At 43.8% G+C, this 19,998-nt stretch overlaps 1 long non-coding RNA gene across 1 annotated transcript; it reads right to left on the bottom strand.

Annotated features, from left to right (window-relative positions):
• Positions 1-6,864: 6,864 nt before the first annotated feature.
• LOC135204273 (uncharacterized) lies at positions 6,865-19,173 on the bottom strand. The gene is made up of 3 exons (XR_010312157.1): positions 19,068-19,173; positions 10,771-10,861; positions 6,865-7,143 (listed from the first exon to the last, which is right to left on the bottom strand). It is a non-coding gene; the product is annotated as an uncharacterized LOC135204273 (long non-coding RNA).
• Positions 19,174-19,998: the final 825 nt, after the last annotated feature.

Here is a 19,998-nt window from a genome sequence, read left to right as displayed (position 1 = left end):
AGATCCAGAGGAACTTTGCCGAGGTTATTGCGCTGATTTCGTCAGCACAAACGACCTCGCGGAAGGATCGCCGCTCCCACCATCCGAGCCCACGTCCCGGCTCGAGTCATTCTGGGGCCCGAAGAGGGAACCCAGATCCGACGGTGGGTTTGCCGCGTTCCGAGCTTGCCGACTCAGTGCTGGACCAGGTAGAATCGCTTGTCTCCGGGCAAGACGGTTCTCTCAAGTCTGGCAGGTCGAGCAAGCTGCCTTCCACCTCCTCTGCTGCGACAGCGGCGTTTTTACGTGCCATCTGAGGACCCGATGCCGCACAAACAGGTGAACCCGGAGTTAGCCAGGCTGACTCCGGGTGTGTCTCTGCAGCAGCTCCTGTCCGAGAACCTATGGTTCTCGCAGCAAGAGGCACTTGGCCTGGAATCTACTGCCATGGCAGCTTTCCAGGCCGTCTCCTGGTTAGATCTGTGGTCCCTCACAGTATCTAAGGTCGCAGCCAACTCCGGGGGAATTTCTCCCGAAGATGACTCGGCCTTTAGGAGACTTTGCCAGTCTGGGGGAAGAGCCATCTCCTCCTTGCCCACCAGACGGTGAACCTGTGGGCCAACCTGGTTCTCCGACGTAGGGACGCTGTCCTTACTCGGGGTTTCCAGGCGGCCGCGTGAAGCGGCGTTGGGACTTTGCAACGGACCTTTACGGAGTTCCACGTCTCTCTTCCCAGGAGAGATGGTGGACGCTGCGGTGGACAGACGGCGCACTGACGACAGTGACCGTCTGTTCACCAGCAGTCTCGAAGGCTTTCTGGGCAGCCTCGGACTGCGGCCAAGTCAAGAGCTCGGCTAGCGCTTCCTCGGTGGCTAAGACGGTAGCTGCGTCGAAGCCCCGGGGAAAGACTCTGTCTTCTTCGACTTCTACAAAGGGGAGCCGTAACCAGCCCTCCTCCCAGCCCTCCTCCTCCCGTGGAGGCTCTGGGAAGAAGTCGAAGAAAGGGGGGAAACGCTAGGGACGGCGTTCCCCCTCACCTGCTGCCGGAAGTGGGGGGTGCCTGGCCAGCCATTGGGCAACTTGGCAGTGCTACGGCGCCGAGACCTGGATTGTAGATGTCCTTCGGGAGGGATATCTATTACCCTTCGAATCTCGGCCACCCCTCACCTCCAACCCGGTCCAACAGCAGTCGTACGTTCCAGGGTCATCGAAGGACGTAGCATTGAGACAGGAGATCAAGACCATGCTGAGCAAGAGAGCTGTAGAAATCGTCACGGATCAGTCACCGGGCTTTTTACAGTCGACTCTTCCTGGTGGAAAAGTCTACGGGAGGCTGGCGGCCCGGTGATAGATCTCTCTCCTCTGAACCGGTTTGTTCGCCAGACCCGGTTCACGATGGGAGACGGCACGTTCAGTGCTCGACTCCATCAGGGAGAACGATTTCATGCTTTCAGTGGACTTGAAGGATGCGTATTTCCAAATACCCATTCATCAGTCCTCCAGAAAGTACCTCCGCTTCATCCTCGACGGGACGGTGTACCAGTTCAGGGCACTTTGCTTCGGTCTCTCAACCGCCCCACAGGTGTTCACTCTGGTGTCTGCTTGGGCCCATTCGCACGGGATACGTCTGATGAGGTATCTCGACGATTGGTTAGTCCTGGCGAGCTCCCGCTCGCAGTTGCTACAGGACAGGGATCGACTGCTCGAGTTCTGTCGCGATCTGGGGATCGTTGTGAACTTCGAAAAGTCCGATCTCGAGCCCAAGCAGAGGATGAAGTACCTGGTATGCTGATCGACCACGGTAGCAGGGCGAGTCTTCCCCGCAGACTCGCGGATCAGCAGATTCAGGGAGGCAGCCAACCAGTCCTGTCTCGGCAGGAACAGGTAGCTTCCAAGCGATGGAAAGCAAGTGTGATCGGACACCTGTCGTCACTCGAGAAGTTAGTCCCTCACGGGCGTCTTCACCTGCGGTCTCTTCAGTGGAGACTAAAGGAGAGTTGGTCACAGGCGACGGATCCCCCAAGCTTTCCAGTGTCACTGACACCGGAGGTGAGGCAGGACTAGCCTGTGGTGGCTGGACGACAGGAACCTCTTAAGAGGAGTGCCTCTGCGCACTCCCCCCCCGGACATGCAGCTGTTCTCAGACGCATCGACCGAGGGAAATTGGGGCGCACACCTGGAGGAGTTGCTGACTTCAGGAGTGTGGGACGAGAACGACAAGCACCTTCACATCAATGTACTGGAACTCAATGGCAGCGCCTTCCTCGCTCTCCAAGAGTTCCAGGACCGCTTGATGGGACACTCAGTGGTGTTGAGTGCGACAACACCACGGTAGTGGCCTACGTCAACAAACAGGGGGGCTTAGTGTCTCTCCCGTTGTACCAGTTGACTCGGCAGGTGCACGAGTGGGCCGAGGCACACTCAATAGAGCTGTCGGCACGCTACATTCCAGGGAAGAGGAATGTAGTAGCAGACACGCCTCAGCCGTCGGGATCAGGTGATAGGGGACCGAGTGGTCTCTACACCAGGACGTGGCGGAAAGGCTCTTCGACCTGTGGGGGCGACCAGTCGTGGATCTGTTCGCCACCCGGCACAACAGGAAGCTCCAGGTGTTCTTCTCGGCCGTGCCGGACCCATGGGCAGCTGCAGAGGACGCTCTTCAACACCCGTGGGACAACCTCTTTCGTCTATGCCTTTCCCCCGTTCAGCCTGATTCGCAAGGTGATCAGTCGAGCACTGGTCACCCCGAATCTCAGGATGATCCTGGTGGCTCCCAAATGGCCACAGGCCATTTGGTATCCGGACCTGCTGGCTCTTCTCCGCAGGAGAACCGAGAGAGATTCCCCCTTGGCACAACCATTCTCGCCCAGCCACACGTCGAGCGGTACCACCGAGCAGTCCAGTCCCTACGTCTTCACGGCTGGCTGTTATCCACCATCTCTTGCGAACGAGAGGCTTTTCTCGTAGCGCAGCAACAGAGATGGCTGGGAAACGTCCGTCAGTCCTCTGCAGCTGTGTACCAGGGAAGTGGGCCGTCTTCGTGGTGTTGTGTCGTAGACGGGGTCTATCTCCTCTCAGAGCCACTCTTCAGCAGGTAGCGGATTTCCTCGTTTTTCTTCGCCGAGAGAAGAACTCCTCTCAGTCCCCACAGTCAAAGGATACAGAGCCGCCCTGGCTCTCGTCCTGAAACTGAGGGGATTGGACATCTCGAACTCCGTTCGAGATCTCCTTGCTTATGAGGAGCTTCGAAAGGTCTTGCCCACCCAGGGAACTCAGGCCCCCTGCGTGGGAGGTGACTCTTGTCCTTAGGAGTTTGACTCGAACGCCGTTCGAGCCACTCCGAGAGTCGTCAGACAGGGATCTGACCCTCAAGACCCTCTTCTTGCTGGCCCTGGCATCGGCGAAGAGAGTAGGGGAACTTCATGGTCTTTCTATGATGTACGACACTCCAGGGGATGGGATCTGTGACGCTCGATTTCGTCCCGAACTTCGTTGCGAAGACTCAGAAACCGTCGGTCCCTGACGACAGGTTCGAGTCCTTCACGATTCCCTCCCTAATGGACTTCACCGATAATGATGCGGTTATGAGATGCTGCTTTGTCCTGTGAGGGCGCTACGGCGCTATCTGAAGAAAACTCGACACCTCAGGCCTGAGTGTCGACGCCTTCCTCTTCGTTAGCACCGGGGTAACCAAGAAAGAAGTATCCAAGAACACTCTTTCATTCTGGCTGCGTGAGGTCATCAGGAGGGCGTATTGAGGCTGATGGTAGTGACGACATCCGTACGTCCCGTCCGAGAGCTCACGAAGTCCAGAAGTATTGGCCCCTCGTTGGCGTTTCGTAAGACTTCTCCGTGGCGCAGGTCCTGAAGGCAGGGGTCTGGTCTAACCAGACTACCTTTACGTCCTTCTACCTTCGGGATATTGCCCACAGGTCCTTGGATACCTTTTCCTTGGGACCCGTGGTGGCTGCTTCAACAAGTTGTGTAGCTAACCCAGACCCTCGCAGGCTGAAACAGCATCGAGTCCTGGTGTGACTGTGTGGATGGATGTGTGAGTGAGTGAGTGACTGGCTCCCTCTTCCCATCTTTTCCTCCTCCTCTACCTGTGGGCAGAGGGCCACGGTCGTCACTACGCTGGAGAGCTATATGACAGAGCCCCATCCTATCCCTTTCACTAGGGATAGGAGCAGAATATCCACCACTTCCTCCTACAAGGGGGGGGAAGTGGATGCCTACAAGAGTCAAACCCATGACTTTATATTTGCTCCTGTACAGGAACAAGTTCTTACATTGCTGGTACGAAGAGATACGCTTGCCTCTCTCTTAGTACTCGGTCCAGAGGTCTGACCATTGATCCTGCGGTGCACACCCCGATCAATCGGACAGAAGGCTTGGATCCCTCCCTCGCTCTTACGACCAGGGAGACTTCCAAGGTTGGGCGAACACCAGTCTGTTCACAAAAGACTCAGATTCCTCCCACCAAGAAGTGAGTCTTCCTATTGTAAAAGGACCGAAGGTTTGTATGCCGTGTCGGAACAAATGACAATTTGTCCAAAATTGCATTTTTCCTAACTATACAAACCTGAGGTCCTTTTACACATAGCCCCACCTCATGCCACCCCTCACTCTGCAGTTTTTGCTTGGGCCAAAAGCAAAAGTGATTTGTTTACCTCCCAGTCGCGCGCGCGCGCCTGTTGGACAAGCAGTTAACTACCGAACCCCTTGTTCGAAAGCTTACGACCTATCCAGCTGCCGCTAGTACCTTCCTATTGTAAAAGGACCTCAGGTTTGTATAGTTAGGAAAAATGCAATTTTGGACAAATTGTCATTTTTAATTGATAAACCAGCTAACCTCCTTGATCATGTTAAATGGTTGTTCATCTGTAACTTGGGATGCTGAGTGCAACCACATCACCTGATTGAAAGGAGAGGCATAAGACGGTTGCACTCAGCAAGCAAAGTTACAGGTACCCAAGCTGCTTTGGACGATTGTTGGAGTGACCCACCACTTTACATGCTCAAGGAGATGAGATGGTTTATTCTATAGAAAATGATGGTATTACCTGAAATACGGAACAGACTACCTTCAAATTACAACCACTTTCTGTCAACAACACAGTATTAACTTTTACTTTAATAAACTTTTTACTTCAATAGTTACTTCACTGTTTTTAGACTCGGGAAAATCAAGTAGGTTCTTGAAAGCTTCTGACCGGAGAGAGATGCTGTTGATGACGCAAAACACAGTAGATGGCCCCTTTCCCTGGTACATGGATGTTGAAGACCTGAGGAAGCCTGTCCATCGCTGCTTTGTGAGAAAAGTCTCTCACTCACAGGAGGTACTGGATAGTCTCCAAACTGTGTAGAGATAGGGACCCTACTGACTGGTGAAGTCTATGTCTGGCTGACACAAAAGGTTGTACCAAGGAGGAATCTTTCTTGGTGCTTCTGTCAACATGGCTTGAAGATCAGGGTACCATTCTGCAAGAAGCCACATGTGAGCTACAAGGGTCATCTTGTGGTTCTGGGAAATCATCACTGTAGATAACTTGACAGATGAAGCAAAAGGCGTAGATGTCCAGTTTGTCCCAAGGATGTTGAAGGGTGTCCTCCGCCACGGCCCAGGGATCTGGAACACCTTAAAAAAATACCTCTAGGTTTTTGTAGTACCTTGTTGGAAACTGATCTGTTGATGGCTTTCGCCACAGAGGAAAGAGTCTTTCCGCCACTTCTTGATGCAGTGATCACTCTGTTCCCAGAACTTCACCCTGGTGACTCTTACTTGTCTCACTTCACATTCTTCTTGCCTGGGATGTATCTGGCTGAGAGAACGACTGATTGCGACCACCCACTGGTGCAGTTTGTACTGTCAAGTTGTGAAGATGACGAGACACTAGCCTCTAGGTATCATAAGCTACCACTGTATTGTTGTCAGACATTAGTACCATGGAATGCCCTGGTACCCTTTTTTGAAATTCCTTTTATGCTAAGAAGGCTGCTTTCAACTTCAGGATATTGACATGGAGCCATTTTGTCTTGGTGATCCCACACTCCTGATGTTAGATCTTCCGAGTGTGCTCCCCAGCCCATGTGCAAAGCATCTGAGAACAGTAGAATCTCTGGATGTGTGGAGAGTAAAGCCACCAAGCCAAGTCTTTCCTCACTTCTAATAATGGAACTGGGAACAAGGGAGGATCCTTTGCAGCAGACCAATACTCTAGTGGGATCGAATGTTTATTTGACCATGAAGGGCTAGCACTTCTAAGGATGACAAGAAACCTAAAATGACCTGCCACTAATGAGCGTATTGGTTGCTTGGAGAGGAACATATGGGCAAAGTTCCTGAACTTTTCTAGCCGTTATTCTGAAAGGAATACTCTCGCTGCTGTTGTCTATGTCATCATGCCCAGGTAAAGAAGTCTCTAACTCGGAGTGAGGTTAGGTTTTCCAAATTAATCATGATGCTTAAGCCATGACAAAATTGAGAAAAACTGTCCCTGTGTTGGACCAACTTTTTCCATAGCCTTGGGAACCAGAAAGATGGCTGTACAATTCTGTAGATACGTCCTTCATATTCTCCAAGGCTCCTTTTTCCATCATCTTCACTTCACCTTGAAAAGCTAGATTTTTTGCTGAACCTAGCGAATAAATTGATTGGTGAAGAGGTCACTCTGTGATGGGGGGTTGGGAGGAACTTGAAGGGGAGTAGATATCCCACCCAAAGAACATTACTCAGGTCTGGCAACCCCCCACCCATGGCAGTGAGGTGGTGGGGTGTTCTATTGTCTACCTGGCCCTGCCTCCTCGCCCAGTCCCTGGAAAAGCAGGGTTGAAAGGGTCGCTGCTGAGTTTTCTTGGATGGAGATTGGTGTCAAGCCCCTCTCTGTGTTAAGACCAAAGGTTTGTTAGCTATGAAAAATACAAATAGATTTAAATCTGTCATGTTTTGTATGTTTTTAATATATTTACACATACACCATTGTGGATTTCTTCACCAAATGACTTTTTGCTATTCCATCTAACCTGAGCAGGGTTGGTGAGGAGATATTGTACATTTTTCAATGATTCAGGAGCCAGTAAAAGTGGACATGGATAATGTGACTCAGTGATGATGGTGTCCAATAGCTTTTTAATATTTGACATATCCACTCAGTTCCTCTTGACCTGTAATGAAAAACAAAAGTGAGAAGATCCACAGGTTAAGACTCCTTTGCTTCAAATGTACTACATCTACAAAGTTCATGGCCTTTTGCAATTTTAAACACAGATTATTGAATAACTATAATTTCTCACACAACTGATTTACATAGATAAAATTCTGATAAAATATGTGAAATGCTAAAATATTCAAAGCAATATATTTATGGTAAAGAGAGCATGTTTCCAGTGTAAAATGATAAAATATTAACATTCAAAGCAATATTTTATATTTTTATCTTTTCTACCTTCAAAGAGAGCCTGTTTCCCAGCTAATTTGCAAAATTAACTAACAAACAATACAGTTATTACAACAGCTTAGTTTGCCTTAGGGATTTGGGTAAATTGATGGGTATATGTAACATGAAACTTGTATGTAGCATAATATGAATGCATTATTAACATATGCTTTTCATAAAACAGGTGAGTGTCGACACATCGGTGACAGATGATAACGACGACGCGTGGCAAACGGGCCCAAGACACACGCTAAATGTTAGATCCCAGGAAGATCCTTCCAGTAAAGCCAGTGTACCACAAGCTCCAAGGCCTGCACCACCAAGCCAGTACATTCCACCTGCTGCACAGGGGGCGTCTATTCCCCCGCCAGGCGTCAGTACTTTACCACCTCCCACACCGGGGACGAGTGGACCTCCGGCACCACCTGCACAGCAGTTCAGTATCCCAAGACCTGGATTACCATAACTCGCAGTTGATGTGCTAAATTTAAAATTATGTATTTTTTACAAAGAACTATAAAACTATTTTAAAATCCCATTATTATTTACCCTCAAATCAGAAATGGATCTTACGCAACAAAATGAGAAAAAATTACTCCTGAGCTTAGTATTATCCAGACCCTTCCCTGATTATAGCATCAGTGTCAATTTATGCTTTCCTTCTTGTCAGGATCAAATGAAATGACAGTCGGTTTAACTAACGGCTCCCCCATTACCGATTCCCCAGCTCCCCCGCCAAGACTCCTTATCTATTCTCCAGTCCTGCCCGCCATCCTCAGGACCGTTCTTTCCCCTCTTTTACAAAGTTCTGGAACTGCAGTCGAACAAGTTCTGTTTGCCTTTGCTTTCAAGGTCAACCCTTCATATTTTAATATCTTGCTTCTTGTGCTTGATTTTTTGGGAGGGTTTTGGTTTGGTCACGGTAGGTCATTCATAGCACCTAACTCATTTATTCTCCTCATGATTAAAAAGCAGCAGTACTTAAGTCTAACAGAATTTAGTGTTGTCCTTGACATGGTAGCCAAAAGGCTCCTACAAATGATTAACCTGTTATTTAATTTTCTTTGTGAAGCAACAAAATCTGTTACAACCTATAAATATGTTTACAAGATGCAGATAAAGCTTCCTGACACCTCAGGATATAAGCATGAGATTAAAGTGTTTTTGAAAGTGAAGCAACAACATACACACTTTTTCTTCCTCCTTTTGGTGCTTTTCCTGTTGATCACGAAAACCTTAGGTAGGTCAACGCTTCCCGTTGCTGAATAACCACTAGTTCCATGCAACATAAAAACAAATACATCTGTGAAGTGAAAGACGATTTCTGTAACTACTGAAGGTGGTCTAGAGACCATGAGGCTGGATTCCTCTGACCTTAGCCTAGTCCTATTCCTTGACATCGGAACGCAATGACTGACACTGGCAAAGTCTTTGTCTTCTGCCCTCAAAAATGTAGGCTGAGGCTACAGTATACATAATGTATATCATCAGTCTCGAGAAGAAGAGGCCATGTTCTTCTGACCTCAGCCTAAGCCTACATCTTGAGCTGGATATACATCGATTGAATCATTAACTTGGTCTTGGGACCTTCGTCCTTGATGATTTATTTCGAGGCTGCATTATATTTCACTTATTTTAATAGAGCCTAAACACTGTTCTGCAGTGTTGAAGTCTCCAGGAATATAGATAACTGCTTATTGGAGAGCAGCATTGAAGTCTCCAGGAATATAGATAACTACTTACTTGAGAGAAGCATTGAAGTCTCCAGGGATATGGATAACTACTTACTGTTGAGAAGCATTGAAGTCTCCAGGGATATGGATAACTACTTACTGGAGAGCAGCATTGAAGTCTCCAGGAATATAGATAACTACTTGTAGTCAAACCTAGTGGTGTGGTCAGCAGCTACAGTGCTGTCAATATGAGACGATCTTTTCAACCTTGAGGCTGATCTACCCAGGATCTGGAGTTCCTGGTCACAGCTGACTCAGAAAACTCAATTGTTCTTTGCTGGTCCAAGCACTAGTGATTAATAGACCTCTTGGGCCTAAATATCAAGATTCCCAGTGTCCTTAACTGGAACTCTCTTCTGAAGCAGCCAAACTTCCACTGGTTCCACAGTCACTCCAACTCCAAGTCCCTTCATCCTTGTGTTGCCTCAGAAAGTGGTTATTTGGAAGTTTCTTTGACATTTTACCTGAGCAAGAGGGCAAGAATCATTGGTCTTCGTCATGAAGAGGGTATTCCTTAAAAACCTCTATAAACATCTTGGTAGCTTGCCTTTCTTAGAAATTTTTCACTCATTGGCAGATTACAGTGACCTGAAAGTGAATCCCTTAGCCAATCAAACCTTATCTTCACCTTTTGAGTATGATGTTCTCTTTATTTCCCCACATACATTGGTTCTTTATCTTAAAACGTTTTCAAGAGTTTATCCCCCTTCATATCCCTTTTTCCTCTTTACGGTCCATAAAAAATCTCTGGTTCCATCGAACGCCATTTCCTTTTCATTCCATCAGATTATACCTCAAGTTTGTTGTTTCACTTCGAGAATATTTCTTGGGTCAAGATTAAGGCAAGCATTTTGTTCTTACCCATCTTCATTAGCCTTTAAGTGAAACTTCGGGCTTGATGCCATTCTTTGCAAGGGAACATGGAGATGCCACACTACCTAGAAAAGATTTGACCTACTCGTACCGCTTTCAAGTTCCTGGAGGTTTTCTCATTGGTGTCTACTGTTGCAGTTGGCCATGTTTATGACACTGAATGTTGCCTGTGCTGTGGTATCTGCCTTCACACATGTTGCTAGTGTGTTTGGCCCTACCCCGATTGCTTATGCAGACTCAAAATAATTGTTTTACCTGTAGATGTAAGTGGGCTGCTTGTTGAATACTGACTTTTGCTTTGAGGCAACAATGCTCCTCTGGAGGGAGAATGCATCTCATCTTGTCTTCCTTCTCTCTGTCCACTGCATCACTCTCCTCCTTAATCATTCTCACTCAAATTATGAATCAGACAATATACAATAAATGTTATTACTGCATAAACAAACGAGTTTTTATTATTTTGTTTTTACACAAACCCACTTATCATAATAGGGTGGGCCCCCTTCGCCATAATTTCGACTCCTCATCTGGTGAGCAAGAAAGTACGAGTCATTTACCAAGGCTAGTACACTTAGTCATGCATAGTGAATTCTTGACCAATACAAGTTGGTGCGACAGGGTCTGTAGTACAGATGAAAGGCAATGAATAATTAATGAGTTTGTATGCAAAAACTTAATGAAAAAAATTTTATAACGGTTTCCTGGATAGTTCTGAGTGAGCCAGTGATCCTTAAACACATCATATTTACCTTCTTTAGATATGTCCATCCTCATCTAGTTGACTACAGTCATCCCAGCACTGCTGCTAATTGATCATTTGATGTCTGCTCCTTTGTTGACCTGGTGATGAGAGAAAAGTATATAAATTGGTCTACTGGTTCATTATTCCTCTGGCTACAAAAATGACTTCACATTCAGTACCTTGCCTTCTTCCAAACAGTTTTTGAATTAAGTGTTATAACTGTTTTGTGCTCTTTTTACTTTTCAAGGTTTTACCAGTTTTCCTTAATATAACTTAATGGCACACTTTGTGAGCAACAGGTTACGTATACTACTGCCACTCTCGAGTATCTACTGTTAACAATTCAGTATTTCCATAACTGAACACAATACATGATGTATATTGACTTTGTTTATTCACAACTGAAGTTTTAATTTTACTGTATGAGACAAAGTTTATTCACAGTTTTCTGTACAAGACAAAATCTAACACTGGCAGTACACTATACTATATACAAAAGTAAAAATTGACAGTACAGCATCTACAAAACTACGGAAAAATTTGTGTAATTAAAATATTTTCCTTAGAGCAAAAATATTTTGTAACAAAATCCACCTTGGGCAAGTATTAGCTATATATTTTTCTGAAAACTATCTTAGTTCAAGATTAACTTTCAGAATTATAGTCTTCAAGACAGTTACCATACAGAAATTTCAAGAGTAAAAGATCAAGTGGATCAGAGTTTTATTTCGATTACCCTGATTATGACAAAGCACAATTTTTATTACTGTAGTAATGGGATGGTATCCATAAATAAAATTAATATTGCTATAAAAATATCAATCAAATCTAATTTCAGTATGTATTATACTAATCTCTGCTTTACGGACACCTTTACATGCTACTTAAAACTACTGTTCCACATCTACATTATGACCTGGTATCCTGAGTTAAATTAGGTTAGGATTTATGCCTGTATTTCTCTTAATTTCTGGCACCACTCTAAGGCTGGCTATTTTGAGGTCTTATGGAGGCAAAACCCCCAACCAAGAGAACCCCCAGCACCTAAATCAAGGTTATGCCAAGATGTAAAGTGTATCTGTAACAATCTTTACCATATTTTTATGCTTAATAATTTCCATTTTCCATTGTTATTGATTACATTCATGAACTACAGAGTTTTCACACTGCCCAACTTGTGACTTGTGTACTTCTGACAATTGCTGATGGTGTACGTAACTTGCTTTTGGTTTACCTCAATCCTAAAGTCCTAGTCTTTCTAACAGAGGTCTACACTTAACTTTTAAGATACAAAGGGAAAAGAGATGTATTTGATTAAATAAAGTAGTAAAAAATACATAAAACATAAGATGAGTAACTGGAACAATACAAGAGTTCATGCCCTTGGTAGGAAATTTATTGCTCAGTATTATTACACCTTGTGGTGTGGTCTACTTGGTGAAGCAGCATATGGGACCTGGGGAGGGGAGGCGGGGGGCTAAGTAGGTATTCCTGGTCAGGTAAGGAAACAACACAATAGGCTACGTAAGGAAGCAGCCCAGTACAGTACTTTAATTTATGTTTGTTTAGGTGGTGGGGTCTAGAATTGAATTGAATTTATAAAATTTGTGGCCATTTGCCACGCGCCGGAGCCGAAGGCCATTCAGCGCATATATATCAACGGGATATATTTACTAATAGAAGATACACTTATATAATTAAATCAAATGATTAAAACCAAATTCAAATTAAAATACTCAATTAAATATCATAAAACAAATGGATTTCCTTAAGAAATTTAAAAAATCTCCTCTGTGGGAGCACCCCTTCTCCTAAAATATCTGACAAAGGTTTGTTGGTGAAAACCAAACCGACGTCTATGATTAAAATAAAGAGGACAGTCAACAAATATATGCCTCACTGTAATGCCAACATTACAATTGGAGCATTGAGGAACCTGCCTCTCTGCTCCACTAGTTAAAGATACCGGTGAGTTAAAAAAGTATGCCCTATACGCAGGCGTGTTAAAACTATACTAGATCTTCTATCCATCCCAACAGAAGGGGACCAGGGATGAACAGAAGGTCTGATCAATTTCAGCTTTAAATTACTATTCAAGTTGGACCAGTGATTCTGCCACTTAGTCCTACAAATGATTTAATAAAAAGTTTAAAATCTCACAGGGAACCCTCACAGAGTGGGAAGCCCGGGAGGAAGCTGCCTGCTTAGCGGCTGTATCAGCCAGCTCATTACCACGAATTCCCACATGCGAGGGAACCCAACAAAACTTCACACTGATGTGTTTTCGAGAATGCAGGAGGACCAGCCATCCAATCCGCACCTCTTGAATGAGTTGATTAGATGGCATCAACTTCTGTAGTGCAGATAGAGAACTCTGGGAATCACAATAAATAATATATGAGTCCCCAGTGCTACCTGTACTAAAAATAAATTTTTAAACACTAAAAAATAGCATAAATCTCAGCATTAAAAATTGAGAAGTTAATAGGGAGGGGGGGGGGAGGCTTTTTTTAATTGTTCTCTCACCGATGATGACAGAAACATCCAAACTCCATTTGCTGATTTTGACCCATCTGTATATACAGCAATCGAGTTACTATGCTCAGAAACATGGGCCAAGAAGCTACTTTTAAGCTGAACACTTGAGCTGATCTTTTTGTTGTCTCTAATTTGGCAAATATCTAAAGGAGGCCTACACCATGGAGGGAATTTTAGAAAATGTTGTTTCCATAACCAGTGGAGGAATAAGGCCTACCTCTCTCGCACTGATGTTAATCTAACTTCAAGGGGCTTAGGTAATGTAGGTTTAGTTGGTGCTCTGTCAACAGGATGTTTTATATACTTAAAATTTGGATTAGACTGAGAGGTTAGTGCTCGTGACAAATATCGGAGACCCTGTTTCCTCCCTCCGAATGAAGAGAGGAGGAAAACCAGAATCTACATAAAAGGCTCTCAACAGGAGAAGTTTTAAAAGCACCTGTACAAATACGCAATGCCATATTGTGTACTACATCCAGCTTGCCTAACAAGGTCTTACATGCCGAGCCATAAATCTGAGATCCATAATCAATCTTACTCAAGCATAGGCCTGATAACTTCTTAATAAAGTAGTACGGTCAGCTCCAAAATTAGGTTACTAACAACTTTAAGAATATTGCACCGTTGTTTAACATTAACTGCAGTCTCATTTATATGTTCAGCAAAAGTCAATTTTTTGTCAAAATAATTCCTAAATATTTGACTTCATCTTCATACAACAAAATAGAACCTTCTAAAAATAAGGTTGGAATCTCTTCCCTTCTACGTGGTTCTACAAAAACGTATAGCTTTAGTTTTCTCACAGAAAATTTGAAAACCTTTTACTATTAGCCCAGGTAGTGGCAGCATTAATTGCAATCTGAATTTTAGTACAAGCTTCAACTGCAGTAGCTCTACTACACAAAATAACAATATCATCCGCGAATGCTTGACCAGTTACTCCAACAGGGAGATGTTCAAGTAAACCGTTAATGGCAATATTAAAAAAGGTTGGACTAAGCACACTCCCCTGTGGAATGCCTTCTTCCTGAAGATACTCTGATGAGAAGGTAGAGCCAATTCTAACTTTAAGGTACCGGTCAGACAGGAAGTCTTTGGCAAAATTAAACATATTGCCACCAATACGCCATTCAACCAGCTGCATTAAAATACCTGCCCTCCAGGTAGTATCAAACGCTTTTTCCAGATCAAAGAACACTGCAATGGTTTGATTTTGGACAGCAAAAGCATTCTGAATCTCACGTGTTAGACATAATAAGGGATCCAAAGTACTACGATTCTTGCGGAAGCCAAATTGCCTCTTCGACAACAGGCTCTTTGTCTTTGTTTCTAATAACCATATCAGACGAAAATTCACCATTCGTTCGTAAATCTTGAAGACACAGCTGGTAAGAGCAATAGGCCTATAACTTTTGGGATGACTAGGGTCCTTTCCAGGGTTTTAAAAACGGACTATGACAGAGTTTTTTCCAACAACTTGTTTATGAAGTCCCTGAGCACCAGAATTCATTTAAAACATCGACAAAGAATTTTTTTGACTCCAGAGGTAATGAAGAAATCATGGCATAAATATATCATCTTCTCCAGGTGATGTTGGAGGACAAAGATAAGGCATATTCGAATTCGACAATACTAAATGGAAAGTTATATGCCTCTGAGTTAGAACAAACAGGCGGATTAACTATAGTCATGTTTCTAATATTGCGAAATTCAGGGGAGAGTGACTGGGGCTTGAAATGCTGGAAAAGTGCCGAGCAAAAGCCTCTGCCATCCTCTCTTGCATCCGATATAACTACCAAGTTGATTTTCAAAATCGGTAAAGGGGAAGGGGGGGAAAATTTCCCTAGTAATTTACGGATTCTATCCCAAACCAGAGAAAGTGGCGAGTTATACTTTAATTCTGATATGTACTTGATGAAGGATTCCCTCCTTGCCTTCTTTAAAGACTTGCTTTTGTTTGGCGAGGTTTCTCTTGTATATTATTCTATTAACTAAGACAGGACGACCTTCGATATCGCTTGTAACTGGCTCTTGCAATTTTCCTACTCAAGGCACATTTACTATTCCACCAAGGTACCAGTGGACGACGGGGTTTCCCTGATGTTTTAAGGAATTGACATCATTGCCCTCCAATCATGTTATACTAGCAAGATATTCGTAGGCAGCTGAGGGGCAAGGAAATTCATTGGCCTTACGATTGACTTGGGTAGATTTTTCATACAGCTGCCAATCTGCCTCCTTTATCTTCCACTTGGTCGCTTCCATAGAGATTTTCATCCACTGACCACTTATAATCTAATCGTAATGACGACGAACATATTGTAAGATCAATTGCTGAACTAGAGTTATGGGCTACATCAAACCTTGTAGGAGAACCGTTGTTCATTAAAACTACATCATTGCAATCTATTAATCTTTCAATTATAAGTCCACGGTGATCACACCTACCTTCCCCCCACAAAGTATGTTTTGCATTAAAATCCCCCATCAGAATGAAAGGCTGAGGTAGTTTGGTCTAAAAGTGATTGCAAATCTTCAACCTCTAATTGTCTTGGATTGCCAGCTCTGTCCACCAATCGAGTTTCTAGGCCAGGTTCTAGATAAAGAGCACAGAGTGACCCATTTATTGATGAAAATCTGTGTTGCACAAGCTTGCAGTATGGAGTCTAATTTGATAACTTTTTGTGGTAATGACTTGGCCGCAATAATACATGTACCACCATGAGAACGTTCACCTACAGGTGGTGGAGATCTGTGAAAAATAAAGTTCTGTCCACAGTTAGGAGAAACATTACCAAGTTTAGTCTCTTGCAAACAAAGGGCAGCTAAATTATGCTCCTTGAAAAGGACCCCGGACCTGTTCTCTGTTTGAATGGAAACCTCGTATGTTCCACTGACATAGAGCCATTATTTACTATTAGAGTTTTTTTTTTTTTTTTTTTTTACTTTTTGGACTTGGATTGGATTGGGCTGGTCTGGAAAGACTTGGTCTTGGTCCTTTGTTTCATAGAAGAACTTGGCAGATCCTCAAGAGACCTGCTATTTCCTCTCTTGGGAACCCTACTATGGTGTGGGGATATAGGTGGAGATGATGAAGGAGTGCGGGGTCTCTTATTTCTAAGAGGCACCGTCTCTGCAGCGTGCACCTGAGCCTTATGAGGTGCACTGATCAAGGTGTCATTCTGGGACATACCCAGATCAGGCAGTGAAGCTGCCTGTGAGGCTTCTACATCAGAAGCCCGAGAGACCTCCCAGAAGCCCAGAGGAGGCCCATCTGGGAGGGGACAAAGGGGCCTTCTTGGGTGAAGGCGAGTATGCTGAACGTACTTCGAGCTCAGAAGGGGATAGCTGAAGCTTTGGCTTTGGAAGTTGGCATCCTAGTTTGATATTTTTTATTCGATTTTCCAATTTTCACTACATCACTATATTGAGGTCTTGGGAACAAAAGTCTTTTTGCCGCCAGGCCAATACTTAGATGTTCAGCATGAGCTTTCTCTATGGCTGCCACTTCTTTTTTAAATGACTCACATTCCTTATGCCTTGCATTATGATTTCCCTTACAATTTATAAACATAATATTGGATTAGACATTCGCCTTCATGCTTTTGTAAAGAGCAGGCAGCACATAACTGGTTTCGAGTACACACCTTTGACGAGTGGCCATATCCAAAACATATGAAGCATTGGAGTGGTCTATGCTTAAAAGGTCTAACATGAAATCTCTCCTTGTCAACATATACATAATCAGGAACTTCATCATTAGTGAAAGTGAAAATAATCATTCTTGACCTTGGAACCTTGAAAATCTTCCACACTTTATCATCACACATTTCCAGCAATTCCTCGTCAGACAGTTCATATAGGTCCTGACTAAAAACCACTCCCTTAGCATAACTAAACTATAGTGTGGTTTGACCTCTTTTATCATATTAGTATTTTTCAGTTTAGAGATCATGTGGCCTTGTCTATAAGACTTTGCATGGACCAAAAAACTGTTCTTTCCAAATCTAGTAATATCTGAGTTGGTCATTGCTCCTACCAATGTTCTTAAATGTTTCCTGAAGTGGAAAAGATTACAAAAGTCTGATTTTGTTGAAACAATCAGCCACCTGGCAGGTAGAGGTGTCCTCACCTTACGTTTCCCATCTGAAGTTTCCTGACTGACTCTAGCTGGATAAAAGGAATCTACTTCAATATTCTGGGGCATTTTATGTATTAATACACACTTTAATTTTTCCTTATGTGAACACTTGAAGCATTCATGGCATTCTTATGAGTAGTAAACTCAATCCAAACCCTCCAATATGCAAAATCTTCAGTTTCACAATACTTAATAACTTTAATTTCACCATATCTTCCAAACATTTCCATAAATGCAACACAATTTAAATCTGAGGAGAGAGAATCAACATAAAGGATTCTCTCACCACTACTAGAACTTTCCATAGCCACATCCAAGTTCTTGCCATGGGTCGTCTTCTGTACAATTGAATTTTCTATAGGATTGTCCTTGTCCGTGCCAGAGGTCGAAGAGGAGGGTAGTGTCAGGAGGTCGCATTGTCCGGGGGAGTTTATCATAGGGTCGTTATTCATTAATCCTTAAGCAGCAATTTGAAAAAACCTACTGCAAATCAGGCAGAAAAACCAGGCCCCCCCCGCATCAACCCCTCTCTCACCAAAGACACTCAGCAGAGACTGACTCCCATATGTCCACTCCCTACCCTACCCGAAGGGATAGCTCTACCATCAACATGAGTGGCTCAAGTGTAAGCAAAACCCCGCTTGATAGGACTGAGGGCATAACTAGTATGCAATCATCCCCATTCATGTTACAATAGAGGGCACACCGGAAAGAATGCCGAGAGTCCTACCGTAGAGACTATACCTCCCCGGATTCCGCAGGCAAGTCCCCCATAGGTAGTTCCGCCCCGATGGATATTGCTATGAAATCATATCAACATCCTCAGGGTCCAAACATACTCGAGAGGCGGACCAAACCTCTACAGTCTCTGCCATTTGGATCAAGAAAGAGCCAATGCGCAAGAGCCCAGCCCTGCCCAACCCATAAGAGGGTTTTAGTGAAGAAGGGGGGGACAGCTAGGTTGAGCAACTGAGTTAAAGATAGTAGAAGAGAGGAAACAAATTTAAGTAAGAGGAAAATTGAGACTTTTGGATTCGAACTGGGAGATATTTCTCCCAGTTCGAAAGCCCTCTTGCCCGCTATGCATTTTCAGCAGTCAGCTGAAAATGCATAACTTCGTCAAGGCAGTCTCAAATCAAGAGGGGGTGGGGTCTAGAGGTCTGAAGTCCACCCAGCCAGGTAATGATACAGGTCTAGGTCACGGAAAGTAAGGTTAGGATGCATATTATCTTTGGCCTAGCAACATCTTTGTCATCTTAAAATGTTTTGTGGTCATGGCCATGAAGCAAGAATGTTTCTTACTGCTTACTCTGAGACTTATATTTTTTGAGATATATTTTATTACAGTTCATAAGATTGTGGTCCACTTCAAAACACACACCAACACAAAAAAGTTTATCACTGGAATTCCTCCAAAAGTGTTTCACTTAAAGCTAAAAACTCAGGATAAGAAATGGTTCCTATACTTGGGGATACATGAAAGTATCCTAGTATACAGTAATATCACAATGACATTTGCCATTCCAAAAATTAGGAATTTCAACTTTCAACACTGCACAAACTATATTTTTCATGCCTTAGGCTCACAAAACATTTATATTTTGGTTATTTTATTGAATATTCACCTCCAAATTCCTGTACATTCCTGAATCAGAGGCCACGATGAAGGGAAAAAAAATCACCTCTAAGGAAAAAAAATACTCAACCGACCACCTGCACTGATACTCAAACACTCATTTTATTTGGTTGTCGAGCAAGGACCCTGGAAGAGTGCACTGTCTTCAATTTAGGAGAAAGGGTGTTGGTAAAGGTATTGCTTATTAATAGTATAACTTCTTCGCTAGACAACACGGAAAAGGGTGTATATAATGCAGTACTACTGTCGAGATAATTTGAGAAATTCAGTCTTTTGTCTATTATTTTACTTTTCATCCATAAGAGACTAAAGAAGAAAATTTTTTCAAAAATTTTCATTATCAAGATCAATTTCTCGACTGATCTCACCATGACTTTACAACGTATTTTCTGAAATTATAAGTTTAATACGATAATGTTGGTCTGAAGTCTGGCCAAGGGGTCGACTTCATTGTGTGACGTAGATCTAAAGTCGGATGAAGCTATATAGTTAGTATACAAGTGTATGAACAAGGGTGGCTCTAAGTGGGAACCCCCCCCCCCCCACAACCACCACCCAACCAAACCCCCCCTCCCCCAAAAAAAATCTAATTAAAATATCGGAATTCCTTTTAGCGTCTAAAATAGCTGTATTACCAGTAAATGAAAGAGTATTAGAATCACTTTAAGTACTAATGGACTACTACTCCCCGAGAGAACTTTAATGTAGAACTTAGGCCAAAGGACAAACACTGGGGACCTATGAGGTCATTCAGCGCTGAAAGGTAAATTGACATTAAAAGGTTTGAAAGGTGTAGCAGGAGGGGGGGGGGGGTGAAAACCCCACGATCAGATATTTCACATATACCACCACACGCACTACACACACACACTAACACACACACACACACACACACACACACACACACATATATATATATA

The sequence above is a fragment of the Macrobrachium nipponense genome, chromosome 24 (assembly GCF_015104395.2).
Source record: "Macrobrachium nipponense isolate FS-2020 chromosome 24, ASM1510439v2, whole genome shotgun sequence".
NCBI classification, from domain to species: domain Eukaryota; kingdom Metazoa; phylum Arthropoda; class Malacostraca; order Decapoda; family Palaemonidae; genus Macrobrachium; species Macrobrachium nipponense.
Note: the sequence above shows the minus strand (reverse complement) of the source record. Positions and strands in the feature narration are given on the sequence as shown.